Source organism: Schistocerca gregaria, chromosome X (assembly GCF_023897955.1).
Source record: "Schistocerca gregaria isolate iqSchGreg1 chromosome X, iqSchGreg1.2, whole genome shotgun sequence".
Taxonomy (NCBI): Eukaryota; Metazoa; Arthropoda; class Insecta; order Orthoptera; family Acrididae; genus Schistocerca; species Schistocerca gregaria.
The window spans coordinates 725,172,016-725,199,097 of record NC_064931.1 but is presented as its reverse complement, the minus strand read 5'-3'; the positions used below and the strand labels follow the sequence as shown (position 1 = coordinate 725,199,097).

The 27,082-nt window shown below is 41.1% G+C and overlaps 1 protein-coding gene across 5 annotated transcripts in view; it reads right to left on the bottom strand.

Moving 5' to 3' along the window:
• Nucleotides 1-27,082, bottom strand: part of LOC126298722 (uncharacterized) — a 355,049-nt gene that overhangs the window by 75,069 nt on the left and 252,898 nt on the right. The window lies entirely within an intron of this gene.

The window sequence follows — 27,082 nt, the reverse complement described above, 5'->3', positions numbered from 1 at the left end:
CCTGTGTTCATTCATGTGAATGGACAGTTTGTTGCTGGTCATTCCCACATAGAAAGCTTCACAGTGTAGGCAAGTCAGTTGGTAAATCACGTGGGTGCTTTCACACGTGGCTCTGCCTTTGATCGTGTACACCTTCCGGGTTACAGGACTGGAGTAAGTGGTGGTGGGAGGGTGGATGGGACAGGTTTTACACTGGGAGCGGTTACAAGGTTAAGAGCCAGAGGGTAGGGAAGGTGGTTTGGGGATTTCATAGGGATGAACTAAGAGGTTACGAAGGTTAGGTGGACGGCGGAAAGACACTCTTGGTGGAGTGGGGAGGATTTCATGAAGGATGGATCTCATTTCAGGGCAGGATTTGAGGAAGTCGTATCCCTGCTGGAGAGCCACATTCAGAGTCTGATCCAGTCCCGGAAAGTATCCTGTCACAAGTGGGGCACTTTTATGGTTCTTCTGTGGGAGGTTCTGGGTTTGAGGGGATGAGGAAGTGGCTCTGGTTATTTGCTTCTGTACCAGGTCGGGAGGGTAGTTGCGGAATGCGAAAGCTGTTTCCAGGTTGTTGGTGTAATGGTTCAGGGATTCCTGACTGGAGCAAATTCGTTTGCCACGAAGACCTAGGCTGTAGGGAAGGGACCGTTTGATGTGGAATGGGTGGCAGCTGTCATAATGAAGGTACTGTTGTTGCTTGTTGGTGGGTTTGATGTGGACGGACGAGTGAAGCTGGCCATTGGACAGATGGAGGTCAATGTCAAGGAAAGTGACATGGGATTTGGAGTAGGACCAGGTGAATCTGATGGAACCAAAAGAGTTGAGGTTGGAGAGGAAATTTTGGAGTTCTTCTTCACTCTGAGTCCAGATCATGAAGATGTCATCAATAAATCTGTACCAAACTTTGGGTTGGCAGGCCTGGGTAACCAAGAAGGCTTCCAATTAGCGACCCATAAATAGGCTGGCGTACGAGGGGGCCATCCTGGTACCCATGACTGTTCCCTTTAATTGTTGGTATGACCAGGTGAATCTGACCCACAACTTCGCTTTTGAAGGCCGTACCATGCAATTGATCAATGGAACATGCAACCAACTAACTAACTCACCAGCCAGCTGCTGTCATTTATGAAAGACATATTTCAACAATGTACTTTGCGGTCATCTTTGAGAAATACCTGCAGAATGAGTATCTTTGCTAGACCACACCTCCTTTTACACTCATATCGCGCTTTCCCTCACTATCTGGCCTCATGAGACATTGGGTGGAGTGGCATAGGGCACGATTGCTGAATGCTGGGCACAAGCTACTGTCCCTCAGTGCTTTTGCCACCCATGTCATGTGACGAATTCTCTCTCACCTGACACTATGACTGGAGGTGCCTGAGTGCTGGGTCCAACACGACTGAGAGTAAAGCCATTACCTCCACTGATTAGCCCATTGCCCTCTGATACCTCAACAGTTCCTATTTTGTTGAGCCCTCTCTAGCTATACAGTGTTCTGCAACTGCTGATTTTGTTGGCTGCTTGAGTACATTGTCTCTCTTGTGTTCCTGGCACCATTCTTAGATTGTCTGCACAGTTTACCCGATGTATGCCTCACCACATTTGCATGGAATACAAATAGACGCACAGTTTATGGAGCCCAAAGTCATCTTTCACCTTACCTAACTGAGAATGTATTTTCATAGATAGAAAACAAATTTGACGTTACATCACACTATTATTTTGACAATTTTGTTCGATACTTTGCTGGTGTACAGCAGGAATGCACTGTCATGACCATCAGTAACCCAAGAACCTGAAGGACCTACAGTCCCTTTTGGGCAAGGCATCTTATTATGCTCAGTTCATTCCCTACACACATCTGCCTTTCAATTGACAGGATTCACCAGAAGGACATCAAATCTGTATGGCTTGCGGACTGTCAACAGGCTTTTCTATCCCCCAAGTAGTGTTTGTCATCTGCTGCCTATCTGGCGTCTTTTACTGTCAGTAAACTGTTAATCCGGGCCACTGATGAGTCCCAGTGTGGCATTGGTGCTGGCCTGTCACAATGGAACCCAAATAGAACTGAGCTGCCATCACTTAAGCATCAAAAACGCTTTTAGCAGCACAATACAATTATTCACAGGTGGAAAAGATAAGCTATAGTAGTTGCCACTGGGTCCCAAGGCGAAGTACGATTGACAGGACACTCTCATTTTTGCACCTGATGATACCTTGCAGCACGCATTGTAGCCACAGTTGTCAATCTGCATTTCAGCAAAATTGTTTCAGCAGTCCAAACTGGATGGCCCAAGTGCACTCCTGTGTGAGAACATTAGGTGTGACCAAACTGACCCTACAACTTATCTTAGAAGAGAGGCTAAGGAAAGGCAAACCTAGTTTACAGATTTTGAGAAAGTTTTTGGCAATGTCGACTAAAACATACTCTTTGAAATCCTGAAGGTAGCAGGGGTAAAATACAGGGAGCAAAAGGTTATGTCAACTTATGCTGAAACCAGACAGCAGTTATGAGCCAAGAGCCATGAAAAGGGAGTAGAGGTTTAGATGGAAATGAGACAGGATTGTAACCTTTCCCTGATATTGTTCAGTCCATACACTGAGCAAGCAGTAAATGAAAGCAAAGAAAAATTTGTAGGAGAAATTAAAAGTTGAGGGAGAAGGAAGAAAAACTCTTGAGGTTTTCCAACAACATTGTAATTCTGTCAGGGGCAGAAAAGGCCTTGGAAGAGCAGTTGAATGGAATAGACAAGTGTCTCGAGAGTATGTTGTATGATGAGCAAAAGCAAAACAAGGGTAATTGATTGTAGTCAAATTAGATCAGGCATTAGGTTAGGAAATGAGGTACTACAAGCAGCAGACGAGTTTTGCTACTTTGCCAGTAAAATAACTGCTGGTGGCCAAAGAAGAAAGGATTTAAAATGCAGACTTGCAACTGCAAGAAAAGCATTTCTGAAGTTATGTGTCTGGGGTGTTGACTTGTATGGAAGTGAAACATGGACGATAAACAGTTTAGACAAGAAGAAAATGGAAGCTTTTGCAATGTGCTGTTAAGAGGATAATGCTGGAGATCAGATACATAGATCACATAACTAACAAGCAAGTATTGAACATAATTGGGGACACAACAAATTTGTGGCAAAACTTGATGAAAAGAATTGATTGGTTGACAGGACACATTCTGAAGCATTAAGCAATCACCAATTTAGTACTGGAAGGAAATGTATGTGTGGGAGGGAGGGGGGGGGGGGGGGGGGGGAGGGGAATTGTAGAGGGAGACCAAAAGAGAAATACAGAAAGCAGGTTCAGAAGGATGTAGGTTACAGTAGTTACTCGAAGGTGAAGAGGCCTGCACAGGACAGATTAGTGTCGAGAGTAGAATCAAACACATCATCAGACTGAGACCACAAGAACAACACATTTGTCCTTATACATGACCAACTCAGCGTTGTCAAGTGGACTCCATGCTTTCCATGGAGTAGCAAGGCTATCTACTGCTCACCCCTTCGGCGTTGCATCCTTGCATACTCCGGCTGCTGCATGGGTCGTGCTGTGGTACGTCTCATATGAAGGCTTTGGCAAAGCGTCACATTTACTGAACAGCCTTTGGTTGCAATATATTGAGCATCTTGCATAGGCTTGTGTGACCTGTCCAGTGTACTAGGCTCTGCAACCACATAAGTTTTCCCCTTGGCCAGTCCCAGAGCACCCTTGGCATAGAGTTCACATCAACACTGAGGGGACCTTTTCCGGATGTATGTGGTTGTTGGTAGTGGAGGTTTTGTCCACTTTCCTGTATGTTGCCAAACTGTCTTTCACAATAACAGCAACTACTGATGCAATGTCAGTCATTTTTGCTATTGAGGGCTCTCCCCGGATCCTCATATCCGATCATAGTCAACAATTTGTGTCATGGGAATAAGAGGATTTTTGCATTTCCAACTGTATCTAGCATCTGATTACCACCTTGTTTCACCAAGCTTCTAACTCTAACTCAGAGGTGGAGCACTTCGTGCAAAATTCTGTCTCATCCTGTAACAATGTACTGCTTAGTTTTCTAGCCATGTACCTGGCAATATCAGTTAATGATAACAGTCTGGCAGAACATTTGCATGCTTTTAGCCCTGGAGTCTCTTTGATCTGTTGGACCCTGAGCTACATGCCCCAGACTGTCGTGGCCTGTCACATTTTATTCATAGGCCTTTACAACCCATCTTTTGGCTGGCAGCAGAAGCGGCTCCCTGGTGTAGTGGTAGGCCAGAAAAGTCAGAATTTATTTGTAGTGGATGTCGGTTGCAAGCAGCTGACACGTTATTCTTATCATGTACATCTGCGAGCCACTGAACCCACAGTGCTGCTTTCTGTGTGCCAGCTCTTTGACAGGGTTTGTCGCAGTGTTCTCCCAGTAGCAGGCTCCCAACTGTGGTAGCATGCACACCCCCACTGCGGCTTTGCCATCTTAGTGAATGATTGTGGATGTGAAGACAAATTCGAAGTGGTTCTCCTCTTCATCTCCATCTCCATACATACTCCGCAAGCCACCAGGCAGTGCATAGTAGAAGGTATCTGTACCACTACTAGTCTTTTCCTTTCCTGTTCCACTCGAAGATAGTGCGAGAAAAAATTACTGTCTATATGCCTCTGTATGAACCCTAATTTCTCGTATTTCATCTTTGTGGTCCTTACGCAAAGGGTATGTTGGCAGCAGTAGGATCGTTATGCATTCAGCTTCGTATTTTCTCAATAGTGGTCCTCCCTTCCTTCCAAGGATTCCCATTTGAGATCGCAAAGCATTTCTGTAAAACTTGCATGTTGTTCATATCTACCAGTCACAACTCTATCAGCCCACCTCTGAATTGCTTCAATGTCTTTCTTTAACCTGAGCTGGTGTGGATCCCAGACACTCAAGTAGTACTCAAGAATACGTCATACTAGCATCCTATATGCAGTCCCCACTACACATAAACCACACCTTCCTAAAATTCTTCCAATAAACAGAAGCTGACCATTTGGCTTCCCTAACACAATCCTCAAATGCTTGTTTCATTTCTCATTGCTTTGCAACGTTATACCAAGATATATAAATGACGTGACTGTGTCAAGGAGGACACTACCAATGCTGTACCCAAAAATTATGGGCTTGTTTTTCCTACTCATCTGCATTAACTTACATTTTTTCTACATTTAGACCAAGCTAACATTCATCCCACCAATTTTGTCTACTTCATCTTGTATCCTCTTACAGCCACATGATTTCAGTATCGCCCCATACACCATAGCATCTTCAGCAAATAATCATAGATTGCTGTCTATCCTGTCCGTCATTTTATTTATGTATACAGAAAATAATAGCAGTCCTGTTATACTTCATTGGAGCACTGGGGCACTCCTGACGATATCCTTATCTCTGATGAACATGCGCCATTGATGACAAACTACTGGGTTCTAATAAAAATTAAGAAGTCTGGGTAACTATTCTCTATGCTGGTATCTTTGTTAACAGTCTGCGGGGGAAAACAATGTCAAATACTTTCTGGAAATCTATGACTATGAAATCTGTCTGTTCCCTTCATCCATAGTTCCCAGTATATCAGATGAGGAAAGAGCAAGCTGAATTTCACGCAAGTTATGCTTTCTAAAACCGTGTTGATTCGTGGAAATAAGCTTTTCATTCTCTACAAAATTTATCATAGTCAAAGTCAGAACAGATCAGTCATTGTGGTGCTGAATTTCTCCCTCCTCAACTTGAGAGAATCAGAAAGTGGCGCTCTAGTGAAGAAGGAGACCAAATCAAACACAACAACAAGGTCCTGGTATGAAGGCAACATTCTTGCAGCCACTGAATGACATGTACTGAACTCCTGATGTGGTGCTGACATTTACTGACACAGGGGCTCTATACTTCTGTTCAGACGTTTGACCAGGTATGTAGGAGTGCCTGTGTTGCTTACAATAGACTGTAGAGGAATGTCTCATTTCATTAATGTTTTATGTTTTGTAAGCCATAGAGCCTTGGTGGTGTAGCAGCCTGTGGTCAAATTTTTTCAATGGTTTCCTTTTGCAGGACTGGTGTAGAAGCTCTACCATCCTCCCTTTCACTACATTGGTCAAGTTTCCTTTTAATTTCATGTACACTGAAAGCTTGATTAAGTTGTACATTTTGTGCCTGTATTCTGACATAAAAAGTAGTACAGTGGCATTTTCTTTGTCTGCAGGTAAAATGACTGAGGATCTTTCTGTAGTTCTCGAATGTCAGCTCTTTCGGTTTTTGTGATGTTTGTCTGCAGTGGAATGGCTGTGGTGAGTGTGCAGCATGTTTCATAGCAAATGTCTTCCACATCATCACTAGAAGGGTGAAAATTACTTGTTCTATGCCACTGATGAAACCTGCAAAAGGTATAGCAGTAAAGGTATAGATCACACTCTGATAAATTACACACCCACATTAATTTTACAGATTCACAATATTTCCAAAGAAGGTAACTCTTATCAAAGATAATTCTGAGTGTGATTCAAATTTCATGAAACTCCCATAAATGATGAAGAAAGGATATTTGATATGAACAGACAAGCTGCTCTGATAAATCATTCAAAATGTTAAAACCATGTTTAAAATTGGCCCTCATCTTGATAGCTTCTTGTTAGATAAATTCTGTCTTGTCAATAGATGGACTGCAGCACACTACTGATGCTATGGCAGGGTGGGATGGGATGGGAAAGGGGGGGAGCAACACTTAACAGCCAATAGTATTTGGCTCAAAAGCATCAAAACAGCCCAAACAACTACCCGAAAACAGAAAATGCAGCTCTTGTTATCTTTTATGGAGTGAGAACAGTTCATGTATGTTTAGTGAACCAAGTTAGACGCAAGATGCTGAATTCACATTTGGGTGGACTGCAGTACAAGTTCCAAACCAGCCATGAAAATTATGGTTTTATATTATTTCCCTGCATCTTTTAAGGCAAAAGGCCAGGATGGTTCCTCTGAAAAAGAACACAGCCAATTTTCTTCCCCAGATTAAGCCTGTAATTCATCTCTAACAATGTTTCTATCGACAGAAACTTAAATCCTAAACTTCCTTCACAGCTGTGTTACACATGCTAACTGATCGCAAATGGTTAATGGATGTATTCAGTCTCTGTGCCTGCTTACCTGCTCTTTAGCTGAAAGGCTACAACAATTGACACTCTCTGAAGCAATCATAACTACTTTATTCATTATCAACCAAATACCCAGCTTTCTAATCCTGGTATTCTGTCACGAATAAGGAGTAGCCTAGATTCAGAGTAGTGCTTTGTGTTCAAATAAATGAAAAATTATAAAACCAGCAGAATAATGCTCCTGCTGGAGCACAAAAAAGGTGAATATGCTCCTGTTTAAAAGATTCTGACTTAAAAGTGCATTAGCAGCTACCTAATTCTACCTTCCTCAGTACCTTTAAAAATTTTGGCATGCAAACATATTTGCACTCTTTTTAACATGCCTCACTCCCACAAGTTCCCCTAACTGTAACTCGCTCACACCCCTTGGTCCATTCCTGTAAGTCACTTACAAGCGTTTACTCCCACTCCCACCTGCCTATTCTCATTCATTTTTCAATTAATATCTTCAGCTTGTTTTCCCCCTACATTGTCACTATTGCCAGGGATCCCCAGCATTGGAATAGCACTCCAGTGTTGAACATAATGGGAAATCCCTGTACCAAAGGTGATCTTATAAACTAAACTAAACTCCATCCGAACAGGCCTTGGAAGGCCCAACAGTACTGACTGGCTGCTGTTGTCACCCTCAACCCACAGGTGTCACTGGATGTGGATATGGAGGGGCATGCGGTCAGCACACTGCTCTCCCTGCCATATGTCAGTTTACGAGACAGGAGCCACTACTTCTCAATCGAGTAGCTCCTCAGTTTGCTTCACAAGGACTGAGTGCATCCCGCTCACCAACAGCACTCGACAGACCGATGGTCACCCATCCAAGTGCTAGCCCAGCCCACCAGTGTTTAACTTCAGTGATCTTACGGAGACCTGTGTTACCACTGCAGCAAGGCTGACAGGTGATCTTACAGTTAAATTTTTCCAAGAGATATCTATGTCTCATTTTTATCTGTGGTAATGATGGAAACAGAAGAAATGAATCACAATTTGTGTTCTGGTTAGGACTTGAACCCAGGTCTTCTTGCTTACCAGGCAGATGTGCTACCCATTACACCACCACAGTACTATGGTCAACATTGACGCACGAACTACCCAAGTCAAGTGCTCTTCCCAACACAAACTGCAATTCATATCTTCAGCTTATTTCCCCCCTATTTTCCTGGCAATAGTGACAATGCAGGGCGAAAATACGCTGAAGATACGAACTGAAATTTGTGTTGGGGAGGGCATTCAATTTCGCTAGTTCGTGCAGCAATGTTGACTATAGTGCTGCGGTGGTGTAATGGTTAGCATTTCTGCGTGATAAGCATTCTCACTCATTTATTCATCTTAACTCATTGTCATTACATCTTTGTGTCTTTCTATCATAATGGTTAGCATTTCTGGATAGTAAGTATTCTCACTCATTTATTCAGTTCAACTCACTGTCATTATCTCTTTCTGTCTCCTTCATCCTGTCCTACTACTACTGTCACCTTTCATTGTCACTGTCTCCCTCTTGCTCTCTCTTACTGCTACTATTTCATTCATTCCTTTCCATTGCAGCTGAATCTTCTCACTGTCATTGCCTCTATCTTCTGCATTGTCATTGTTATGGACTGTGTCTGTCATTGTTGCTAGCTCTCACCTACTTCCCCTTTCTCCTTGTCTTTATTGCTCTCCCACCAGTATTGTCTCTTTTACTCTTTTCCTAGCACTATTATGTCACTGTCAACTATGTTCCATGGCCACTGTGTCCCTCTCTTTTTCTCACACTGCCATTATCTCCTTTTTCTGCTTCTGCACTACAACCACTGTTTACTATCTTCCAGTTATTTTTTTAACTTTCCTGTCTCTTTTCCACAGCTGTTGTCTCATCTCTCAGCTTAAAATGGTATGAATGTGTTCAGGTGCCAAAACTTTTGAGAAAATTTTTAAAGGTGCTGGGGAAGGCAGAATGAGCCAGCTGGTACCCCAGCTTTCTGTCAAACTAGGAGCGTATTTGCCTTTTTTGTGCTCCAACAGCAGCATTTTTCCACTGGTTCCCTTCATTTCCCTGCCACAGCACAGCACGTCACTCATACAAAATAAACTATACAGGTCAGTAAAATGTTATTAGCGAAATTTAAATAATGCAAAACAAATTTTACAGACTAGATTTTACACGCACAAACATTTTTCAAGTGTTTTAGAATTACAACACTTTGTAAACTACATTTATGCCGCACAACAAATTTTACATGTGTATTTTATGTGTACATGTAGGGTAACTCTGAACCTCTGTATCTTGGAAACGGATAAAAATATCAAGAATATTTTTAAGGTTGTTCGAGGTCGGGATCGATGTACCAAAATCAGGACGTTATCACAGAAATTTCAGTCACTTTCTGCGCATAGCCATCTTGGAACCCGCAGTTCTGTTTTGGTATGAAAAAATGGTAAACAAAAATTTTTTGGAGTGGGGGAGTGTTAAGGAACTATCCATGAATTAATGGTGCCCCTTTAAGCCCTTCAGGTCCATCATAGACCACATCAAATGTAACCTAAGTGGGAGGAAGTGTGTAACGTTCATAATTTTGACCCTGTGCTGTAGGGTAGTGACACTAACATGCTCCTTCTGTTGGATATACAAATGGTCCCTTGCCCATGAGCTATTGAAAACACTTGACTCTACCTTTCTAGAACCAACAGAACTTGAGGTATAAGTCCCAGAAGAATCCCATTTCTACGTGTGGTGTTTTGGAACATATCAGGTAGCACTGATGATATCTTGCTAACAGACAATCAGGTGTCCCAATAGAACACCAGCAGACCCAAAATTTCAAAAAAATCCTACAGTTTTCTGTGTGGGGCAGCTTGAATATCTTCCAGGTAATACTCCTTCCACATTCCATTCTCTCCCCCCCCACCCCCACCCCAAATCCCGAATATCCTGTAGCTCAATCAGTTTGACCTAAAAATTTGGCACAGAAGGGGGAAAGGGACTGTGGTAGCATACGCATACCATGTTGAGTGCATGTAACAATTATTGCATAGTACTCATTGTCACATGTTACCATGAAGAATCTAGCAAAATTGCATGTGTAATGGTCAGGAAAGGAAAAGAACGAAGACTAGAGTTTTAACATCCCATCAACAATGAGGTCATCAGAGCTGGAGCACAAGCTGGAACTGGGGCAGGAAGGAAAAGGAAATCAGCTGTGTCCTTTTCAAAGGAACCAGGAACCATCCTTGAATTTACCTTAAGTGATTTAGGGAATTCTTGGAAAATGTAAATCTGGATGGCCAGAATCATCATCCTCCTGGAGTCCCCAGGTCATTTTCTGGAAGCAAAATGGCTAGTAATTGTTGAAATTTCCTTTTGCAGTACCTATGATTCAATGGTCACTATCTACACTTTAGCCAACAATTTTATTATTGAAGTGAAACAATGAATGATTGTGATAGCTCACAACCCATGTCCACCTCATTGACTGAAATCTGCCAAAGAAAATGGTACCATCAACCTGACATCTCTACTGTTCAACCACACTTTAAACAGAGAAACATAACTTTTACAATCAAATGAAGAAAGCACTAGGAATACCTTCTAAGTAGGTCAAGTATCAAAGTTCATGAATCTCTGATGGTTACTCTCACACTTGATTACATCACAGGAGCAACCCTTTATTGATGCTGCCACAAATGATGCTGCACCTTGTCTGGCTGTGAAACTTCTAACAGTGCCCACAGTGCCGAATGAGCTCCCAGTGCTGGGCCCTCACTTCCAGACAAACTCTCATACCTGTCGGTAAACATCATCACACATTAAGCCTGACTGTTTTTATGGTCAAGGCTGTAGATACATAGTCAGCTCACATTAAAAATAAATTGCTGCAGCAGTGGTTCTGCCACTGTGGCCAGAGCTAGAGCAGTATGATCAAAACCGGCAACTGTTCACCACAAACTGCATCATACACAGTCAAAGCCTTGGGGTGTCAACAGGGACTGATTACAAACAAAGCCATTTCCACCAGTTAGGAAGGGGTCTCCAACTCAGCCTTTTGAGGACCACACACTGCCTGTACAGTCCACCACCTCTGAAATCTGAAAGGTCCACATTGTGACAACTCAGAGCCAGTTTTCTCAGCTGAGATATCTTTGACTATCTTTCCTCCTTCCTGACAATCCAATCACAGTCTGAGTCACTACCATTCATATACTACAGTTAAAGATGTGAGGGATATTGTCTCCCCACCAGATGAACACATGATGTCAGACTGTGAATTAGCCTACAGTCTCCAGATGGTTCTGGGCTCAGGGGTTTCTCAAACCTCACACCAGCACTGTTTTCATTGGATCACATGGTCAACATTGGCAACTAAGCCAGGACCACAGCTTCACCTCAGCAGTTCTTGGTAGAGCATCTAGCAGCCCCACATGTGGCTTTCAACTGTGAACTATTATTTGCTGTTGTGGACTTGTTTATGCTCAGTACATTCTATGACTTACTAATGCGAAAAATGCCAAGTTGCACTGTGGTTTGGAGTCCACATTAAACTGCAGGTCCCCCTTTGGCTGACCAGGTTATGTCAATTAAAAGAGTGTAGGAAGGCAATAGTAAAACACTGTGTTGTTCAAACCAACCTCCTGATGGATAACAGCCTTTTTTTTTAAATAGAGAGAGAGAGAGAGAGAGAGAGAGAGAGAGAGAGAGAGAGAGAGAGAGAGAGATAGAGAGAGAGAGAGAGAGAGAGAGAGAGGGGGGGGGCAGAGGGAGAGGGAGGGAGGGGGTGGGGGAGAAAGAGTAATATCTTGTGTTGCATGAAAGATCAAAATCGTTTTCCTTGAATAATTCTGGCTTTCCATCTAATAAGATTACAATTTCAGCAATTTATAAGAAGGAGACTGTTAGTAGTTGCTTTGGTTCTTTGGAGCATTCAGAAGCATGAGTAGCGGGGTCCTTAACAAAGATTTTATAAGACAGGCATGGTTAAAATATTTAAAATGTGAAGTTCTGGTTAACACTTGATTTTCTTTGTCTCAGCACCAAGCATATAAAGTCTGAAACTGCTAATATACACTTTGCATTCAAATGTATTGTCAAAATGAAAACACTGAAACTGAAGAAAAGCAAGATAGGAAAATTTGGCCAACTGATAACTTCCAAAATAATAAGAAGTGTCAGTCATCCAAGTAATACCCCAAAACTTCCCATCTAACAATTTATGCAAAGTCAGCTACAGTGCAGAATTTTAAAACATGTACCACATTCATCTCATGCCAATTTAAGAGTAGATAAAGAGACTGTTCCCTCTTGTAAAGATATAACGTACACCAGTAAACATATGGCTTCCAGTTGTCTGCATGGTTAAGCACCTCAAAAACGTTTGGAATCTTATATTGGAGAAAGAAGCCACATATCATAGAACTATGTTCTATTCAAACATGTAACAGAATGACTGCATCATGTCAAAATGGCCTGAAAGTGTACACTATGTTCTTACAGTTGGTTTTACTGACTGCAGATTGTTACCTCTGACTTCTAACCATTCTTTGTCCCATATATGTAGGACAGATATTGTCAGCAACAACATGAGGGATAGCAAATTGAGTCACTGTATTTTCCAAATGCCTCCTTGGCCACAGCATCTGCTGTTTTGTCCCATACATTCCCTTATCCTTCAGTACCCACCAGAAAAGATGCTTCCTTCCTTTATCTCTGAAACTTGTGAAAAGCATCCTAGGTGTTCTGAACTGCTTTTCTCCAGGGCAAAAATACTGAACAGGCTGCAGAGTATTCAGAAAATTTGAACCTATGGGGAATTTCAGCACGTGATCAAACTTCTTGTTTAACAGCCTTAAGAATCACATACAGCACCATCAAATACACCAAATTCAACTGGAAAATGGATTTTGAGGACACAATCAGCAAAAACCATGCAGCTGTGGTGGATGTACCCCTGCTTGTGTCCATCTATATACCCTACTGGCCATTAAAATTGCTACACCAAGAAGAAATGCAGATGATATACAGGTATTCATTGGACAAATATATTATACTAGAACTGACATGTGATTACATTTTCACGTAATTTGGGTGCATAGATCCTGAGAAATCAGAACCCAGAACAACCACCTCTGGCCGGGATAACTGCCATTATACTCCTGGGCATTGAGTCAAACGGAGCTTGAATGCCGTGCACAGGTACAGCTGCCCATGCAGCTTCAACACGATACCACAGTTCATCAAGAGTAGTGACTGGCGTATTGTGACCAGCCAGTTGCTCGGCCACCACTGACCAGATGTTTTCAGTTGCTGAGAGATCTGGAGAATGTGCTGGCAACAGCAGCAGTCGAACAATTTTTGTATCCAGAAGGCCTAGTACAGGACCTGCCAACATGCGGTCGAGCATTATCCAGCTGAAATGTATGGTTTTGCAGGGATCGAATGAAGGGTACACCCACGGGTTGTAACATATCTGAAATGTAACGTCCACTGTTCAAAGTGCTGTCAATGCGAACAACTGGTGACCGAGACATGTAACCAATGGCACCCTATACCATCACGCCGGGTGATACGCCAGTATGGTGATGACGAATACACACTTCCAATGTGTGTCCACTGCGATGTCGCCAAACATGGATGCGACCATCATGATGCTGTAAATAAAACCTGGATTCATCCGTAAAAATGATGTTTTGCCATTCGTGCACTCAGGTTCATCGTTGAGTACAACATCGCCGGGACTCCTGTCTGTGCTGCAGCGTCAAGGGTAACCGCAGCCATGTTCTCCGAGCTGATAGTTCATGCTGCTGCAATCGTCGTCGAACTGTTCGTGCAGATGGTTGTTGTCTTGCAAATGTCCCCGTCTGTTGACTCAGCGATTGAAACGTGGTTGCACGATCCGTTACAGCCATGCGGATAAGATGCCTGTCATCCCTACTGCTAGTGATACGAGGCCATTGGGATCCAGCACGGTGTTCCGTATTACCCTCCTGAACCCATCGATTCCATATTCTGCTAACAGTCATTAGATCTCGACAAACACAAGCAGCAATGTCGCGATACGATAAAACGCAATCATGACAGGCTACAATGCAACCTTTATCAAAGTCGGAAACATGATGGTATGCATTTCTCCTCCTTACATGAGGCATCACAACAACGTTTCACCAGGCAACGCCGGTCAACTGCTGTTTGTGCATGAGAAATCGGTTGGAAACTTTCCTCATGTCAACACGTTAAAGGTGTCGCCATCGGCGCCAACCTTATGGTGTAACAACTTTAATGGTCAGTAGTGTATTTGGCATCAGTTGTCCATTTCTCATGTCACAAGAGCCCAAGATGCAATTACAACTGTCCTGAAGATGTTTTGGTTTTGTGAGTCTTTTGGCTGTTTGCTAATTTCCTCTAGATATTTTGTGATGTTGATGTACTAGGGAATTCTTGTTTTCAGTTTCAGTTCAAAGATGCTGAAGATGTATTTCGTGCATTTGGAGCCATTCATTCTTTGCACGTAGGCATAACACCAAACTTTGTGTTTGTGTATATAATTTTTCCTATATTTTGTAGATCAAATTTTCAAAATATGTATCCAATATGAGCAAGATTTGTCTCCCTTTTCATTCTTATTCTGACAGTAAACAACTGTCAGAGACAATAAGACACTCAACAGCATAGAGACAAACTGGCTTTATTTTTGCTGTCTATGGGAAACTACTTTGTGTGATTTGGAACCATTTAGTTCTGCTATCTTATTCAGTACAGTAGAACCTCAGTTAATTGTCACTTTTGGGACAAGGGGTTGGTTAGAACACTAAAAAGGTCGGATGATCAGAGGAAAACGAAGCAAGTCATTTACATAGCTCATAACAATGTGATAAATCAAAATTAAGTAAAAAAATTACATTTCTAATGAAGAAAAGGGAAATCAGAAAATCTAGCACTAACAATCTGTTTAAAAAGTGTAAAATGTATATTGACTCTGCGACCGAATCACACCACTTCTTTGTCCACAATGTGTCCACAGCTGTAGCTATTGGCTGTTAGTCCAAATATTTTAGAGCACACTCAAACACACCCTTTGCTGCAGAATGGCTGATATTTTTGTCTTCTTTCTTTTATTCATCATTTGATTCCTCTTGCCAGTACTATACTGAGGATGGCCGGTGAGCAACTAACAAAAAGAATATGGAGTTTCATATATATCTGTTGTACACTTTCAACTCTGGAATTATCCTGGGTCTCATCATTAATCAGAGCTGAATTTCTCCAGTGACTTAGTTACTTTTGTTTAGATGCACGAAACCTCTGCTAAATAACCATGTTGGTCCAGAACCCATGCAACCATAATCTAAATAAGAGTGAAGCTTTTACAATGCTGATGCTAACAGTTTCTACTCATGTCCCTCCCTCCCTAATTTCCTTAATTTCTTTCCATTCTGTTCTGACATTTCTTGATATTTACTGCTTATACTCCAAACCTCTTGTGTGCACAAGCCAACTGAAAGTATCTACTTTTCTTTGTTTGTTATCAAATATGACATAGGGGAACCTCACTGAATCTTAAATAGTGTGTCTCATTTTTAACTCAGCTGAATTAAATACAGAATGATCTGAATTAATATCAAGACATACAACTTTCTTGGGGGCAAATTAAAACCTCTTTATGAAGCAATTTTTTCAGCCTTTTAAATGCTAGCATCAGCTGATTAATTTATGTTGGAAGGCTGAAAGTGGAACAGAAAATGGAGACGGCAATTTGTAAATAAATAATAGATCACAGAGTTTCTTACAGTGGATACTATGAGACTTATTGTTACAGCAGATGAGGTAGCACACAAAATTTTCACTGGAGGGGTACCATGAAGTTGACGGAAATAGTCTCCATGCTTCCCTTCCTAACTTCATATCTAAAGACAACATTCAACTAGGAAGGATTTCATAAAAATGAAGAGATAAGCAACAAATCCACAGTTGTGTAGCTGAAAGATGATAGTAAGTTACTACGCAGTACTATAGTGTGTTTAAAATAAGTTTGACAGAGCAAGTGGAGGGAAGTGTAGTTGCCAGCGTGTGCTGGGCACATCAGAAGGTGACCACAGCATGATGCCAGGCCTACTCGGTGTGGAACCTAGCAAGTTCGCTTGATTGCGTCAACAGCAAGTCATGCATGCCGGCTGATCTAAGATCTTTCTCAAACGATTTTAAAGAAACTGTTTTGTAGAAAACACTGATTCTTGCACATCATTCATCAGCTTCATGATGAATTGCCTATCATTTCGTTACTGGTAATAGTTATTGCAATATTTTGATAGTAGGCAAACTATTGCATGAAATCTGTAGTTTGCAGTGAAAAATAGGTGTCGCTACGAATTTGTGTTTTGTGCGTGTCAGGTTGTATGTTGCTGCGTATTAAATGTAGGCAATATATTGAATTATTCTTTAAGCTGTCTGTTTCCAATCTTGAGAAAATGGAATGTATGTAAAGCACTCTGTCACGAACTTGTGCATTGATGAAAAAACTAGAATGAAATATTCATAAATTCCTCATATCTCACTAATGGTTTGAGATATTGAAACAAGATTTGGCGAATGATAGCACACAATGATGAGAGTGTTTTGCCATATGATTAATATGCGAAACTTCCATATCTATCGTGATATCCAAGTGACTACAGATTTTTTTCAATGAAATAATGTGATTATTGAGGGCCACCAATAGCTGGTAAAAGCAGAATTGCTGTGGGTTTTGCAACAATATAAATGAAGAAAATACACGTTTATTTTGATACTGAGAATGGGTGGTTCATAAACTACTGACCTGACGTGCACTCTTTTCTTAGTTTAATAACACATTGCATCAGGATTCTGTTGCAATTTCAACTGCATTAGAAAGTTTGGGAGATGAGTATTTCTAAACTCTGCTGTCTTTTGACAAAAGAAGCAGATTTTAACATGGCAACAAGATAAGTTATGTATTCCTTAAAACTCATCACAGTCCTTCTTCAACTACCTTCTTGGTATGGCTGACAACTCAATACCAGTCATGTCATGTAACATTTGCAGTGGCTTCTTCTGTCAGCATTTCAGTATCAGTGAGCATAATCTTCTCTTGCATTTTGCCCAATTACTTTTCACCTAGGCCCATATACTCTGTCATAATTAAATGAGGATGATAAGGAGGAAGCCTCATTAAACTATGCCCCTTACAGTTTGTTGACCTGGTAGTATAAAGTTTTGGCTTATGCAGCACTACAAGTTCCATTAAGTTAGCCTTATACATGCTAGGTTGAACTTTATTTTATGGAATATTTATTTGCACCCAGAGCAAGATATCCACTTTCCTCCACTGCACTGTTGGACATTTATGCATCAGAACAGAGTCGTATTGCATTTTGTTCATTACTGTTGTCGATTTCTGAGCAATGTCTTGCAGCGCAACATTATATTCCCAGCCAGTGAATGGTGATCCTGGACGACCTTTTATTGCAGATCTCTTATTCAGATGTACTGTGTTGTTGTTATTAATGCAACACAAACACAAAACACTTCTTCTCAATACATGTCAACTACAGAACATTTCAGTGCCACAAATTCAACTTTGTAATGAGAGCTGATGAACATTGACACATCTAACGCGAGTTGCAATGAGGTACTGTTTATTTGTCAGTTGTGGCAACAGGGGAGTTTTACCAGCCAAACCACTGGCAGCATGGTAGGGAAAGTCAGCTCGCTATTGGTGTTACCTGGGCAATGGCATCACGTCTCCCTCTGGTCAGGCTAATGTCAAAAGTCGCAACTAATTTTAAACACATTATATATGTCTTTTCAATATCAGAAAAGATACTTTGTAGACACTTCATGTATTGCCACTTGAAGTGGAGATAGATTATCCAAAGTAGAACATGTCCTTAAAAATCATTTCAGACTTATGAGATTCTTTGAGCCTAGATCCCAGACAAAGAATGGGCTGATCATTCCCTACCACTGTCTTACCTGCACAGGCAATAAGAGCAATATTTTGATAGCTACTGGGATGATGCTGTCTTTTTTGGTTCCAAAAGTGGAGCCCTTATTAATTACTTTCTCAAGTAAGAACATTGATCTTCATTACATATTTAATTTTAAAAAGCAAGGGCAAATTTATTCTGAAACTTCTAACTAATCTTCTGCAGTATGAAATTATGGACCACATCTGACCCCAGAACAGTATCATGAGTCACAAATAACACAGTATTCAGTTCATACATTGAGAAGTGGCCATAATCTTCATTCATGAAATTTAAGTACATTATCCTTCTGCTTGTGGGTTCTCATTAGACCTTGCAACCCGGAACTGAATTTGAGGAGAATGTACAACAAATGTATTCAACCACTGTATGAAAATATTTTAGGCTTAAAGGAAACCACTCACTGAATAGCAGAAGCATCAAATCATCAAGAGGCAAATGAGGGAGGGATGGCAGGTGTACAGGCTAGGTATGTGACACATGAGCACTGGAGTTGCTGATATACATTGTATGAAGAAGATCATGTGGAGGTGTGGGTTTGGAGGGTATGACAGGACAGAGGAAAGGGAATCTGTTGGGTAGAGTGTGCGGGTATACTCTATTAGTGGAGCCTGAGGCCAGGAGGGCTACGGACCTGAAGGATAAATTGCAAGAACCTTGTTCACAAATTTTTTCTACACTTAACGTTTACTTATTGCGCATGGTCTCCTTTGTTATACTCTCCTCCACAATTAATACACCACTTCCAATGATGTTTCCTATTCAGGAAGCAGTCACAGGGTTTTCAACTCTGGAAGTAAAAACAAATCCGCAGGGGCCATGTATGGAGAGTATGTAGGATGAGGCATCACAGTCATTTCATTTTTTGTGCAATATTCACACACCAACAGGGATACATGTGCAGGTCCATTATTATAATACATGAATTGTCTTGCCACATTTCACGCACAGTTGCACGGACCTGAGGACTCACTGTAGAAGGCATGACAGTGACAGTACCATCATCAGAGAGTGTGGTGACATCACAGCTGTAGCATACATCAGGGTTATGTGTGCGGGATGTAGATGCTTGTACTTTTTCTTAGCTTTTGGTATGTTAGTCTGTCCAGAGTCTTACATTCCTGCATTTTTTCCCTCTCTCTGGAAGATGGTGCAGTCTGGTGAGCAGGGATAATGGTGCTCTCCACTGTTGACACAGATGGGAGGGAGTGCCACAAGAAATGTTCATGTGTAAATGATCATCCACAATCACTACAGGCTGAGCTGGCATTGCAACATGAAGACATGTCTGAATTTCATACACTGGAAGCACCGTATAGGGGGAGGAACATAGTGTTTCGTATCAGATCAGTATACCATCACCTTGACCTTTTCAGGCAATGAATTGCCCCCAAAGGCCAAAATGAAGGCCTTGGTAGTAACCTTATTAACCTTTGGTCCCCTATGGATGTGATGGACGAACGTACACCCCGTTGCTCCAAGTTTGCACATAGCTGATCATCAGCCTGCAAGAGGAGGTCACGATGGAAAATGATGCCGATGAAAAATGATGCCTTGAACCATATTTAGACTACTGTGGGGAGTGATAGTCACCCGATGTCACCCAGCTTGTCACAAACAAACAACACCCCTGAATAGGCAAGGTATGCTGTTTTAATCAAAACTGACCCACTCTTTATTTTGGAGACGGCTGCAACCTCCCCGAACTTGTCCTCTATATTCTCCACAAAGAATAACGGCTTTCTGGCCAAATAAAAATCCCCATCTGTCATCGTACAAACCATGTATTGGGGGGCACTACTACTCTGCTTGTCATTTAGCCATATGTTCCTCCCACGGCGTAGTCAGGGAATGAAACGTTTTGGGGTCATATCCCTCTGCATTGAACGAGTTCTTTCCTTCTGAAGAGATTGATGGGGGCCACATCAGCACCAACAGGAGAATGCTTCATCTGCTTCACATGCAAGTCATCCTCCAGGGTGCCAACCACTTTGAGTGAGGGCTCTCCCCATGGGTACCACCCAGCCTCAGCAATGGCTACCTGCCCAGCAATCTGTTTCTCTGAGTCCCCATGACCCAGTCACGACAGGCACACAGTACTTGGCATGAATCTACATCTACATAGATACTTCGCAAGCCACCATAATATGCATGGTGAAGGGTACCGTGTGCCACTACTTGTCATTTCCCCTACTGTTCCACTTGCAAATAGAGCGAGGGAAAAATGAGTGTCTGTTCACCTCCGTAGGCGCATTAATTTCTTGTATCTTATCTTCATGGTCCTTATACATGATGTATATTGGCAGGAGCACAATTGTTCAGCAGTCAGCTTCAAATGCAGCTTCTCTAAATTTTCTCAATAGTGTTTCCAGAAGAGAATACTGCCTTTTCGCCAAGGATTCCAATTTCAATTCCCAAAGCATCTCTGTAACACTTAAGTTTTGTTTGAACCTATTGGTAACAAATCTAGCAGCCCTTCTCTGAATTGCTTTGATGTCTTCCTTCAATCCGACCTGGTACAGATCATAAACACTCGAGTAGTACTCAAGAATAGGTTGCACCAGCGCCCTATATGCCGTCTCCTTTACAGGTGAACCACTCTTTGCTAAAATTCTCCCAATAAACCAAAGTTGACCATTTGCCTTCCCTACCACAGTTTTCACAAATTTGTTCCACCTCATATCACTTTGCAATGTTGCACACAGATATTTAAACGACCTATACTGTATCTGAACATTACAGGTTTGTTCTTCCTACTCATCCGCATTAACTTACATTTTTCTACATTTAGGTTTAGCTGCTATTCATCACACGAACTGGTAAGTTTAAGTTGTCTTGTATCTTCCTACAGTCACTCAACTCTGACACCTTACCGTACACCACAGCATCATCCATGAGCAAATGCAAACTGCTGCCTTCCCTCTCTGCCAAATTATTTATGTTTATAGAGAACAGCAGTCCTATCACACTTCCCTGGGGCACTCCTGATGATACTCTTGTCTCTGATGAACACTCACAATCAAGGAAAACATACTGTGTTCTATTATTTAAGAAATCTTTGAGTCACTCGCATATCTGTGAACTTACTTCAAATGCTCATACCTTTGTTAACAGCCTGCAATGGGGCATTATGTCAAATGTTTTCCAGAAATCTAGAACTATGAAATCTGTCTGTTGCCATTCATCCATAGTTCTCAGTATATCATGTGAGAAAAGGGCAAGCTGAGCGCATGAGCGATGCTTTCTAAAACAATGCTGGTTCGTGGCCATAAGCTGCTTAGCCTCACAAAAGTTTATTATATTCTAACTGAGAATGTGTTCAAGGATTCTGCAGCAAACAGAAGTTTGGGATACTGGTGCATAATTTTGCAGGTCCATTCTTTTACCTTTTTTATATACTGGAGTCACCTGCGCTATCTTCCAGTTGCTCGGGCCTTTGTGCTGGGTGAGAGATTCATGATAAATGCAAGCTAGGTAAGGGGCCAGTGCCGTAGATGACATGGGGAGTTTTCAGTTCAAGGACCAATAGTGTGACCTCTGCATGGTCAGGGGGCTACCACTGACCAGGTATCTGATCCCCCCCCCCCCCCCCCCCCCACACCTCCCACAACTATAGATGGCTATCATGCTTGGTTTTGGGCATACTATCTTTCTGGAAAGGAAGGGTGCAGCATACGCTGGGACCCTGAGGTAGCCATGTACGTACTCACAAAAGAGTTGTGAGGCACCTGCAGAATGCATTTCGAGCAAGGGAATTCTACTCACTGCAGATATGCCGTTCACAGGAGCAATGATTTATGGGAGCGATTTCTGGCTCTGGAAGAGGTGACACCTGTAAAAATGCAGGTACTGTTGATGGTTAGTGCACTTAATGTCGACACAGTTGTGGATAGAGCCATCACCCCACACAAAACAAAAAGCCCACCCCAGTCCTTCTGCCAAACTGAAATCCTGGAATTGTGTTTCGATGACTCAGTGCTTCTGCTATTTGATTAGTGGTCTCCTTTACCCCTATGGTATTTATGTTCTGCCATATGTTGTATGAGTGTCTCACTTTAAGGATGCCTTGTCCCATCCAATACCTAACAGACAAACTGTATCCCCTCCATGAAATCCTCTTCATTGAGTCCCACAAAACAGTGGCATGTGATGAATTGTGGAAGTACTTCAGAAACTCATGCCATAATCCCTACTTCTTGTCTATTGTGGTCAATCGGACTTCTGTCTCTCTCCCTAGCCCAAATACTGCAAATTTCTTTGCAGATGAACTGCTTTTGAATCCTCACAGCTCCATCTTTTTGTCCCTTATTGCAGAGAAAAACATTTCATTTCATTAAGGAACAGGTTGTCTTCTTTGGTGACGTAAGGACTTGGTGTGGATGTATCAGTGGCAGACTGGATCATCCTGAACACTGAATGAGTGTTCACACACAATCAACTGGCTGCACAGTATCCGTTTTACCTTACAGAGTATCAATTTTGACAATCTTCTCTCTTATTCTGCACTTACTTTAGGACAGAAAGAAACTGAGCAATTTGTCACTGGACTGGAGGTTGCTTTCCACTTCCAAATGATTCATTGGGCAGAATCACTATGACAGTACTCCATATTGTAAAATCAATGCAGGGGATAACCATGTTTATGTGCTAAAACATGTCAGTTTTCCCTTTATTAAGAAGTCGAATGTTCCATGAACATAAGGTATTCTCAACCACTCAGGCCCTGGGTAGGTCAAATTACAGTCCTAAAAAGGGTTATATGACTGCTTAAGGGGACCACACTGTGCTTCAGGTTGAAAAAAATTGATTTTTGGTTTTCATCATATTTTGATAGATTAAGGTTTTATTTAAATACTCTGAAAAGGATTTTGCTGAAAAATTTTTTTTTGAGCATTTAAAGAGCATTTGCCTACCACGTGTGTTTATGTGCCACGCCCACTTTTCTGCATGTATTTTAGATCTTTATATCCCCTACCTTGCACATTTGGGATTATTTTTTTTTTTTTTTTTTTTTTTTACTCCCGAATGTGTTCACTATCCTTGGAATGCAAGGGTTGGTATACTTTTGTTTCTGCTGTTTGTAAACACCACGCTTTCAAACAAGCGGTTAGTTTTGTTCAAGTGTTATTGTGAGTAGTTGTTATATTTACGTTCACAGTGATTGTTTACGTGTGTTTTGTTGTGTTTATTGAAGATGAGGAAACATAAAGGCATTTTCAAGAAATGACAATTTAGAGGAAACAAGTTTAGAAACCTTTCTGTACAAGATGTTACGTCGCCTGGCAACAATGTTTCTAATTGTAATTCTTCAACAAGAGCATCATCAAAGAAGCTCTCACCATTTCAAGAGAGTTACAATGAATTTACGGTAAGTGACAAGGGGTGCAGTAACATTATTATAAATTTGAGAATATTATCAGATGCAATTTCTAAATTTGTACAATGTGGACAGTGTGGTGAGCCACAGGGTGTGAAAATTCATGAGAGTGCCAGTGGGAGCAAAGGCCTAGCAATTGCTTTGGATTTAATTTGAAGTAAATCCTCAGCTGTGATTTCATTTATGAGTTCTTCAAAACCAGATGCAAGTGGCTCTTATGAAATGAATACTAGATTAGTTTATGCCTTACGATCCACTGGCAAGGACATGGCTGCAGGGAGAACATTTTGTTCAGTGATGAACTTACATCAACCACAAAATAAATTTGAAAAACTGACTGCAATATTAGAGAAAGCTGTAGGTGAGGTCAGTGAGGAAAGCATGGAACTGGCTGCTAGGGATGCAGTGGAAGAAAATGATGGATGTTCGGATATTGCAGCTGCACTTGATGGAAGTTGGCAGAAAAGAGGACATACTTCTCTGAATGGAGTAGTGACTGCCATGACTGTAGACACTGGTAAAGTGATAGATGTGGAGATAATGTCTAAATATTGCAAATATTGTAAAGTCAATGAACATAAAGAACACAACTATGTGGCTAATTTTAGAGGAACAAGTGTGGTATGGAAGTTCATGGAGTACAACAAATATTTCATCGCTCCGTAGAAACAAGAGGCGTACGGTACACCAAATATTTGGGTGATGGTGACAGCAAGGCATACAACAATGTGGTGAACTCTAAGCCGTATGGAGATGCCATTATTAGCAAAATAGAATGTGTAGGCCATTTTCAGAAACGTTTGGGAACAAGGCTGAGAAAACTAACTGTTGATATGAGAGGAAAAAAATTAGAAGATGGAAAATTGTTGACCGGACAGGGTCAGTTAACTAAAACTGAAATAGAAAACTTCCAGGTATAGTATGGGCAGGCAATTAGGAGAATAAAGAAAATATGGAGGCAATGAAGATAGATGTTTGGGTCATATTCTTCCATAAGTCCTCTACTGATGATAAGCCATGTCATCGATTGTGTCCATCAGGAAAAAAATTGTGGTGTAAATACAATAGGGCTCAGGCAACAGGAGAATCTTATTCTCACCAGTATTCTCTTCCTGCTGTTATTATTACAGCAATTAAACCTATTTTCAGAGACTTGGCTCATCCTGACCTAAGGAAATGACTGCATGGGCAGACACAGAGCCCATATGAATGTTTCAACAGCATAATTTGGAACCACCTTCCTAAAACTGTATTTGTAGGCATGAATACAATGAAACTGGAGTTCATGATGCTGTTATTACATTCAATTGTGGTAATATTGGAAAGTGTTGGGTACTGAAAAAGCTGGGAATTAATCCTGGTGAAAATATGGTCACTGGGCTGCAACATTGCAATAAAATGAGGATAGCTGATGCAGACAGGTCTGCATCTAATATGGCTAAGAAAGCAAAACAAACATCCAGGAAGGTGAAAAAGAAGCTGTAAGACCTGCTAGAGGCCATAGAAGGGCCATCATATGCAGCAGGACAGTTTTCATTAACTGTAAGTAACAAATTTCAGAAGTTTTATCTTGAAAGTCAGTTTCCCGCAAACTAAATTTTTCAGTACATATGCCCCATTATATCAGAAGCTATCATAGATAAATAAATGAAAATTTCAGAGACTCTGCATAACATAAAAAGCCACCTCTGGTACTACATTCATTAATATTCCCCCATTAGGAACTTCTCAAAAAATATTTTCTGCAGAAAAAACTTAATATTTTTTGTTAATAAATTTAAAAAAGTATTTCTTAAAAACTATAAAATAGATAAATTAGATTTTAGTACAGTTGACTCTATTAGCATCATGTAACATACAGTAAAAATAGTATAGTCCTGCATCAAACAGTTTTTTTCAGAAATGGGTCAAATACTTGCCTAAATTAACATGGGTTAGATTGGCAGGGTGTGGTCCCCTTAAGTTTCTAAAACGAAGAAATAACGTAAGTACTGAGTCAGAAACAGACTGTAATGTCAGCTCATAATCCAAGAAGTTATACCAAGCTTGAGGTGTTGCACCTTATATCGCTCCTATCTAGAACCTGTGTATTGGGAGAATGACTCGTGCACGCAGTGACAGATGGTCTGAAGCAGGTTAAGTTGAGTACGTAGTTCTAATTTTCATCTGCTAGAGTACAGAAGACTTTCAACAAACTGGTCAAGAGAACATTTGTTTGAATTGTTCTGTTTATTTCTTGAAGGTTTTTTGTTTATTTATGTTTGTACAGTTTTGTATATGCTTTTAGTAGTGTGAATGATGCTTGAATGTGGTCTAAAGTAAATATACAGATCATTGTTCTACTGATTAATGCTGTGCGAACTAATATGAGGAAGTTTTTAAGACAGTGAGAATGCAGACAATGGGGAATTTTGTGTCATAATATGTTAAGTAAGTTTATGGCAAAAGGAAAGCTAATTCGAGTGCAAATGAATAGTTAATAACATAAAGTATAAAGAAAATATCAGAATGTTAAATTTTATTTTGGGAAAAAGTACAGTTCGAAAGAGTGTTATTTGTTGATTGGTTAGTCATGAAAAGCGCGGACTAACACAGGAGAATGGGGTATTTTTCGCGCGTCTGTTTTCTTGGAGATAGAGAATGCTTACAGTAATCTAAGTAGTCAAGAGCCCAGCCTTTCAATGGTACCGTCATGTGTAGTATGAGCTCTGAAGGAAGTTATAGACTGATGACCTCCGATGTTAAGTCCCATAGTGCTCAGAGCCAGAGCCAAGGAAGTTATAATTTTCTGGTTTTAGTTGTGCAAAGTGTCTTGAAGTGGAGACATAGTCATTCCGGTGTGTTTTCTAGAAAGTACGGATTTTTAAAGTAATTTTACGTATGAGAAAAGACAGTAATTCCATGTGTCATATTGAGCAGATGGGTGGCAACAAACTTGAGAGCATTACATTAGACGCCGATAAACTTAATAGTATGGCGAGCATTTTCATTTAAGAACAATCCGTGCTTAGTAGCTGTTCAGATTTCAGGAAATATGTTACCATAAACTTGCTAACATGAATAAAATGGTTTGAGTTTGACTGTGTTAAGATTAGCATGGGCTTGGTGTGAACTTTTACATTATCAAGATTCAGAATATACCGAAGTTTTGCCAGTATTTCCAGCTTTCATTCAAAATTAAGACCTTTCCTGATTCTTGGTATAGTTACGTTGTATGCAGCCTGGTGCGAGTAGCAGTGTGGTATGTTTCTGCTCGACTTTCCTACTGGCGATTTGCTGCTATGAGTTCACAGGTAGGTGCAGGTAGAGGGCGAAAAGAACCACGCTCCCACAAGCTCCTGATCTCCTGATTCCTTGAGACAATAACATGTCAATGTTACATTAACTCAAATAATTGGAACTCACTTACAGAGCTGAGAGCATTGATCAGCCTCCAGTTTGGTAACTCCATAGCCATTCAGTAACGTGCAAATTTCCTGAGGTGCTGGCCATTTAGGATAACCAGGTAACCACATGTAATGTATTAAATGCTACCCCCCCCCCCCCCCCCCACCACCACCACCACCACCACCCCAACCCCCTCTC